The 7,047-nt window shown below is 52.6% G+C and overlaps 2 long non-coding RNA genes across 3 annotated transcripts in view; one reads left to right on the forward strand and one right to left on the reverse strand.

Annotated features, from left to right (window-relative positions):
* The window catches only part of LOC102150639 (uncharacterized), a 48,604-nt gene extending 45,763 nt beyond the window's left edge, over positions 1-2,841 (forward strand). For both annotated transcript variants that reach the window (XR_011430589.1, XR_001379449.3), the window contains 2 exons: positions 1,598-1,690; positions 1,786-2,841. This is a non-coding gene — a long non-coding RNA (uncharacterized lncRNA). The remainder of the gene's footprint in view (positions 1-1,597; positions 1,691-1,785) is intronic.
* LOC111769969 (uncharacterized) lies at positions 2,584-5,750 on the reverse strand. Its single transcript, XR_002802828.2, has 2 exons — positions 5,594-5,750; positions 2,584-2,845 (listed from the first exon to the last, which is right to left on the reverse strand). It is a non-coding gene; the product is annotated as an uncharacterized lncRNA (long non-coding RNA).
* Between the last annotated feature and the right edge of the window lie 1,297 nt (positions 5,751-7,047).

The following is a 7,047-nucleotide window of genomic DNA, read 5'->3' on the forward strand; positions in this document are numbered from 1 at the left end:
ATCCGATCAATGAAACGCTTATAGCACAGTATTTAATTAGAGCTCAAAAAAAGTTAATTACTGTTGTCATTATCACCGGTTGGACAGTTCATCTGCGCTAAGCTTGGTGCTTTAAAGGCACGCTCTCATTCAATTCTTCACAAAATCCCAATGAGATGGGTTCCCTTTTCAGTCCCTCTTATAGATGTGAAACAGAGGTACAGAGAAGTTACATGACTTGTCCAAGGGCCCCTCAGCTAGTAAGGAGTGGAGCCGGGATTCAAACACATGTCTGTCTGGCTCCAGAACCATGGCTCTGAATCACTGTGCCCCCGACAGGCGCCTATGTGTAAATGCCCGCTCTGGGCCACTTCCTCCGTGAGGCTGTTGGCAGGAGCCCCCGGCAGGTGCAGCCCCTCCGTCCCCCGCCCCTCCAGCTCTCCCTGCCCTCCGAGGGGATGAATGCCTAGTCCCTACAGGCAGTCTGCTGAAGTGGGTTCTGCATGCTGCACCAGCCCTGGTCTGCAAAGCCCGTTCCTCCCCCTTGTCCTGTGTGGTCCTCGACACCCGACACCCGGATAAGCTAGCAGAGCAGGGGTATTCCTCGCATTTGACAGATGCGGGAACGGAGACTCACCAAAAGGATGGGACCAGGATGTGAACCCAGGTTTGCTGTCCCTTTCCCTCGTCTAGCCCCTTGGCAGGGTAAAACTGAACCCGAGGGGATCTGGGAGCCACGGTATGTTCTCCAACGGGGTGAAGTCAAGGCAAGAAGAAGCTGGGGTCAGAACCTCAGAGCTGGGAGGCGCTTCATTCAACTCAGCCTGTTCCCTGACTGCCGCTTGGCCCTGCAGCCAGTTCTGTGGAGTCTCCTGCTCATGGGCTGGGGCTCCTTCAGGGCGTAAAGGGAACAGAATGATGTGAAGCCCTGGTGCCAGTTTGATTTCTTGAACCAGGCCTGCCTGAGGCTGGGCTTGGTGCGGGCTGCCTGGCCAGAGGACCGCGGGGACGAGGGGCGTCTGCAGGCTCGGGGCTCTCATTTGCCTCTGCTGACACTCCCACTCCAAGCAGGAGCCTTGCCCATGCTCCAGGGTGGTTACCAGTCAGTGGTCCCTGGGCTTCACATGTGTGGGTGCCTCAGCACATGCCTGGAATCTGACAGATAAGGATTTGAATCTCCACCTTGCCCCTACTCACTGTGTGGCCTGGGGTAAGTCACTTAACTTCTCTGAGCTGCTGTTTCCTCATGCGTGATCCTATCTCATGGGGTTACTGTGAGGCTTGAGTAAGACATGTCCGTATAGCGCTTGGCGCAGTGCCTGGTGTGTGGCGGATGCTATTATTGTTTCAGGCATTCAAATCCCATGGCCTCCGCACAAAAAACTGCAGACACTTGCTGTTGGCATGGGAATGAAGAAAAGACTTACCTTTTAGGAACATAAAAGAATAATTAAGAAGGAAAGATTATTTTGGTGACAGTGTGGAGGATGTATTAGGAGGGGCAAGATTGCAAACGAAATGTCCATTAGGAATGTGTTTGGCTGTTGGAAGCAAAAAATTCAACAGTGGAACAGATTTCTAGCTGTTCCTCAATATCCACTCTCTCTTTCTTTCTTAGTCAATAGAATCCATAATTTTCAGTTCGGCATATGGCAGCCTGGAATGAGGATTACGGTTCCCAGCTTCCCTTCCACATCCTCAGTATGGCCATGTGAGTTCTTGCCAATGAGAAATGTTTTGTGAGACTTCTAGAAAATGTCTTAAAAGAGAGGGTATACATCTTATTCTTCTCTTCTTCTTTGCCAGGGGGAATTTGAGATGTGATGACTGGATCTCAAGCAGCCATCTTGGACCGTGTGGTGAATTAAAGATAGCTGCTGATTCTTTGGCTGTCCTTCCTTCGAGAGGAAGAGGCTATTTGGGAATCTGAATTTGGGCTGGCCTGTGACTTCTCGGGTCAACAGAGTATAGCGGAAATGATACTCTGCCAATTCAAGGCCCAGCCCTTAAGAGCACTGGTAGCTTCTGCCGTGGCCTCTTGGATTCATGAGCTGCCATGGAAAAATGTCAAACCACTCTGCTGGAGAGACCACCTGGAGAGGCCCTGAGACCACATGGAAAGGGGGAGGAACCCAGCTAGCTCAGCATTTCAGGTTTCCCCACCAAAGCCCCAGGAATCCTGGTAAAACCATCTTGACCCTCCAGACGAGCCCAACCATCAACTGAATACGACCAAGTGACTGGCTGATGCCCATGGATCAGAAGGATCACCCAGCTGAGCCCTGCCCAAATTTCTGACCCACAAAACTGTAGAAAATAATGAAATGGTGTTTTGGGGTAGTTTGTTAAGCAGCAATAAATAACCCGGACAGACCATAAAGCAGAAGCTGTTTGCTGAGTATGGTGCAACAGCTACACCAGCCCTGGTCTGGCCAGCTCCAGATTTCGTATTACCCAAGAAAAGGAAACCCTGTGTGTTTAAGCCTTGATGATGCCTCAGGCTACTGCTCACGGCCTCAGTTTCCCCATAATTGTTAAGTGGAGCATTAGCTCCTGCCCTGTGACCTCCTAAAGGGCCTGAGAGGACAAAGGAAGAACCAGGAAGAGAAGGCATTTTTCATGTAATATAAACATGCTTTAGACCAACGAGTGACACGCTCCGGCAGTCAGAGTAGATTTGACGTATTCGCGATGGGTGTGAGCTTCTCCTGAGCCAATTGCAATGGATTTTGGAGTCAGACGTATCAGGGCTGGAGGCTCAGCTCTGCTACTTTCTAACGTGATGAATTGGGCCAGTCACGAAATCTCTCCAAGCCTTAGTTTCCTCATCAATAAAACGCAGACGATGCTATTTCCCTTGTACAATCTGTGTGAGGATTAAGTTAAATGAGATTAATCCATCTCTTTGATAAATAGTGAGTATCTTTGGTGTGCTAGGCTAGACCCACTCCTGATACTGCTGGAGGCTGGGCCCCACTCACCCTCAAAATCTAAGTATGTAAACGTTATATATCAAGGTGATACACTGTTTTAAAAATGCCCTATCCTTCCCCTCCATGAATATAACTTCATAACGACCTGGAAGGCCGCGTTCAACTTGGAAATCGGATGCTCGTCAGACATCTGCACTGAAACGCAGAGGGCAGGGGGGAGCTGGCCCCATCCCCTGGCCCTCCAGCCTGCTCCCCTCCCTTCTCATGCCATCTCCACCTCACACTGTGCAGACCTCACATGCAGGTGTGTAGACACCCCAGGCTGCCGGTCCATGCTCCCTTCCCCGCCCCATGCTCCGCACTGCCCTTTGGCTAAACCCTGGGCCTAGTGTTCTGCCTCCAGAGAACAAACTGGAAAGAGGCCTGCACAGGGCCAGGGTCCATTGGGACCTGGGGGCAGGGATCTCAGGGATCCTGGGAGACGGGAGTATGTCTAGAAAGGGGGCACAGGCTTGGGTGGGTATGTTACCTCGGCCCTGAAATGTACAGCTGGAGGAGGGCCAGAGGGAGGCCCTTTAAAACACGAGGACCAGAGTAGGGCCCCCCTTGCCTGGGTTTGAGTGGGGCGTACATCAGTGAATGAAGCAGACGCCATCCCTGACCCCTGAAACGCGGGGACCCATTCCTTCCGTCTGAGCCTCAGTCTCACCCCTGTCTGTAAGATGAGGGCTGAGCTGATCTGACATCTCCAAGTTTGTGCTGGGTACCAAGGTCTGGGGACTTGGTGAATGTCGGCCTGAATCTCCTAGAGGCCAGGAGATCAGGTGGGAGGGGGCGTGTTTCAGACCTGAGTGATCCACTTCCTCCTCCAACCCACGCCTGGCAGAGCAGGAAGGGCCTCCGCCATCTAGTCCAACCTGTTCACCCACGCAACACCTTCTGTGGCCATTACAGCACCATGACTTCTCATCACACCTGGAATAAAATCCCAGCTCCTTTCCAACGCCTGCCAAGCCCGTTCCACCGGCCTCTGGCCATCTGCCATCTCCTTTCCCACTGCCTGCTGTTGCTCACTCAGCTCCAGCCCCCTTGCCCTTCCTTATGTTTATGAAAAACAGAGTCTATTCCTTTCACCTCACCCCAGGGCCCTTGCCCCTACTGTCCCTCTGCCTGGAGCTCTCAGCTCTTTGCATGGCTGGATCCTCTCCTCATTCGGGCCTCAGCTTAGAGGGCCCCGTGACATAGAGATGCTCCCTGACACCCTTTTGAAAACAGCTGTCCTCTAGCCCCACTGCTCTCTTTACAATGTCACCATTTTACCTCCTTCCTAGCACAGCCGAAAGTGGTAGAATGGAGTGACTGAGAGGCCAACTGTCTGGCTGGCCCCTTGGCCCAGTGTTTCGCCCATTCGAATCCTGGGTTTCAAGCTATGCACAGCTCATCAGGCCATGCTGAGGCAGGTGGTGTCCCACACAGTAGAGCCAGAAGGACCTACAACTAGAATATACAACTATGTACTGGGGGGCCTTGGGGAGAAGAAGAAATAAAAGAAGATTGGCAACAGATGTTAGCTCAGGACCAATCTGAAAGAAAAAAATAAAGAGGCCAACTGTTTGAGTCCAAATTTGGTCTCCACCATCTACTGGACGCTTGAGTAAATTGTTCAACCTGTATTTCCCTGAATATATTATTCAACTTCTCATTTTCCTTGAATTGATGATTCAACCTCCATTTTCCCTTTTGTGAAGGGGGTGATAATTTATCTATCTCGTAGGTTTGTTGTGAGATTAGAGGAGCTAACACACATATTTATAGCATTTAGAACAGAGCCTGGCACAAGCAGTATATTTCTGCTTGCTATTATATTAACACTTGTTGTTATTTGAAATTATCTTGTCTATTTCCTTACTGTTTATTGTCTTCCTTCTCTCTCTCAAATGCAAACTTCCCACAGCGGTCTCCTTGCCTGCCCTGCTCCCCGCTGCCTCCCACAGTGCTTGGATAAACGAATTCCAACAAGGACCTAGCACTGCGCTGAGCTCTTATATACAACACCTCCCTGTGCAGATGGGGAAACTGAGGCAGGGGTGGAGTGGCCAGGAGCGAGGGCCTTCAGGGACCAGCCCCGCCCCGCGGCGCAGGGCGCTCTCCCAGGCGGGCTCAGAGACGCGATCGGAGCGCCGCTCCCGCCGGTTTCCGCGGCGCCGGCGTTTTTGTCCCCAGCGCATTCGTCTTTCAAGGCCCCACAGAAGCGGCGGTGGAAAAGCGGCCCGCAGTCCGCGTCAGCTGCGGTTCCGTCCTGTCGGTCCCCAATGCGCGAACAAAGGCATTTGCATGAAAACAGGAACTCCGTCTGCTGGAAGGACCCGTTTGGGGGTGCAGCCATGCGCTCCCGCGCCCCGCAGCTGTGCGCCGCTCCTCGGGCAGGGAAGGGAGCGGGGTGGGGGATCGGCCGGTGGGGCGGGGGCGCTGCCCACCGAGCCTGCAGACCGCCCCCTCCCTGGCCGGCAGAAACGGCCATCTGGGCCGCGCGCGCTTCTGCCGACTCCTCTGGACTGTTTACGGAAGCGCGGGAGCAGGGCGCAGCCACCCGGGCACCCCGGCCTCGGACACCCGCCGCGCGGCGCGGGAGGAGCCGGGCAGCGGCGGCTCCAGGCCCCGGGTCCCAGCCCGCTCCTCACCTGTCCGACCCGGGCGCAAGAATGTCACAAGGCCATCTCCAGGGGGAAGCAGCTTCCTTGAGGGGTGCGCGCCTGGCACGCAGAAAGGGCTCCGTTGCCCCTTTCCAACGCTTTTCTCAGCCATCTCTCTTGAAATCCCCCCCGCACCCCTCCCCCCCCCCCCCCCCCCCCCCGCAGGCCTTGGAGGCACAGGATGTGTCGACAGCAGGCGCTCAGGAGCAAGGGAAACGTGGATTCAAATCCTGCTCTGCTCCTTGCCAGCTCTGTTACCAGCTCTGCTTCTTAAGGCCTCAGCTTTCTCATCTGTAAAATGGGACCGAAAGTCTATAAGGTGCTTAGTTCAGTCAACGTCACAAATCAAGTGCCTAATCAACCTTACAGTCGCCACTTCAGTTTACAGATGTGGAGTAGGTTCAAAGCAGGGAAGGGGCTTTTTCAAGGTCGCATGGTGGTAGTGGTGGTGGTGGGGGGGGGGGGGGGTCACTGGCAAACCCTCCAGGTCTCCTGAGTTTGGATTGTTAGTCTTCCCCAAATGATTCTATAGAGCCGAGTAGAGATGACAGGCAAGGAGCTGCGGGTCACCTCTCTCCCCTTCCCCAATGCTTCCTAGTGCCCTCCCAACGCCCAGAAGATGCACAGGCTTCCCCTGGGAACGGAAGGGTATGGCCGGCTGCTCCGGTGCCTGGAATGGGGTTCTGGGATGAGTTTTTCTCCCAAGTTGAAACCGTTTATTAATTAATTAATTAATTAATTAATTAATTAATTTATTTCTTATTGTTTATTTTTAAATACGGGAAAGCCCCAGTCCTTTCTGTGCGAGCCAGCCTGTTCTTCGGGGCCCACCGGAATCTCTCCATACTTCCCAGCCCGGAAGGAAGCCTCATGCTGCCCTCCAGTGGCGGGCGAGGTTGTGTGGCTCCCGGGAAGCTGACAAACGGGGGCGCAGAGAAACAAGCTTCACCTGGCGCGTGGTGGATGGAGGTTGTCTGGAAGAGGGGGCAGAAAATACAGCCCGGTTTCCCCGCTGCTCTGTGCGGTCAGGATGGATCACAGGAATCCTGGGAATAGAGAATAGACTGAATTTGAAAGGCACAAGAGGTTTTTTTCATTCTGCTTTTTATTTTTGAATAGATAACACATTTACATGATTCAAAAGATAAAAAAAGACAACGTGAAAAGGAAGTCTCTCTTCTACTCTATTTCCCAGCCACCCAGTTCCCCTTCCTAGCCGTAGCCACTGTCATATGCTATTTGTGCATCCTCCAGCAAAAAGTCTATGCAAATGTAAATATTTTATAGGACCAGTGGCTTCCTCTTTATACTCTTTTGCATCTTGCTGCTTCACTTAAAAATGTATCATGGACTTTATTCCGTATTGATTCACACACAGCTGCCTCATGCTTTTAAACAGCTGCGTAATATTCCCTTTTATGGATTGCCTATAATTATTTGAT

The sequence above is a fragment of the Equus caballus genome, chromosome 22 (genome assembly GCF_041296265.1).
Source record: "Equus caballus isolate H_3958 breed thoroughbred chromosome 22, TB-T2T, whole genome shotgun sequence".
NCBI lineage: Eukaryota > Metazoa > Chordata > Mammalia > Perissodactyla > Equidae > Equus > Equus caballus.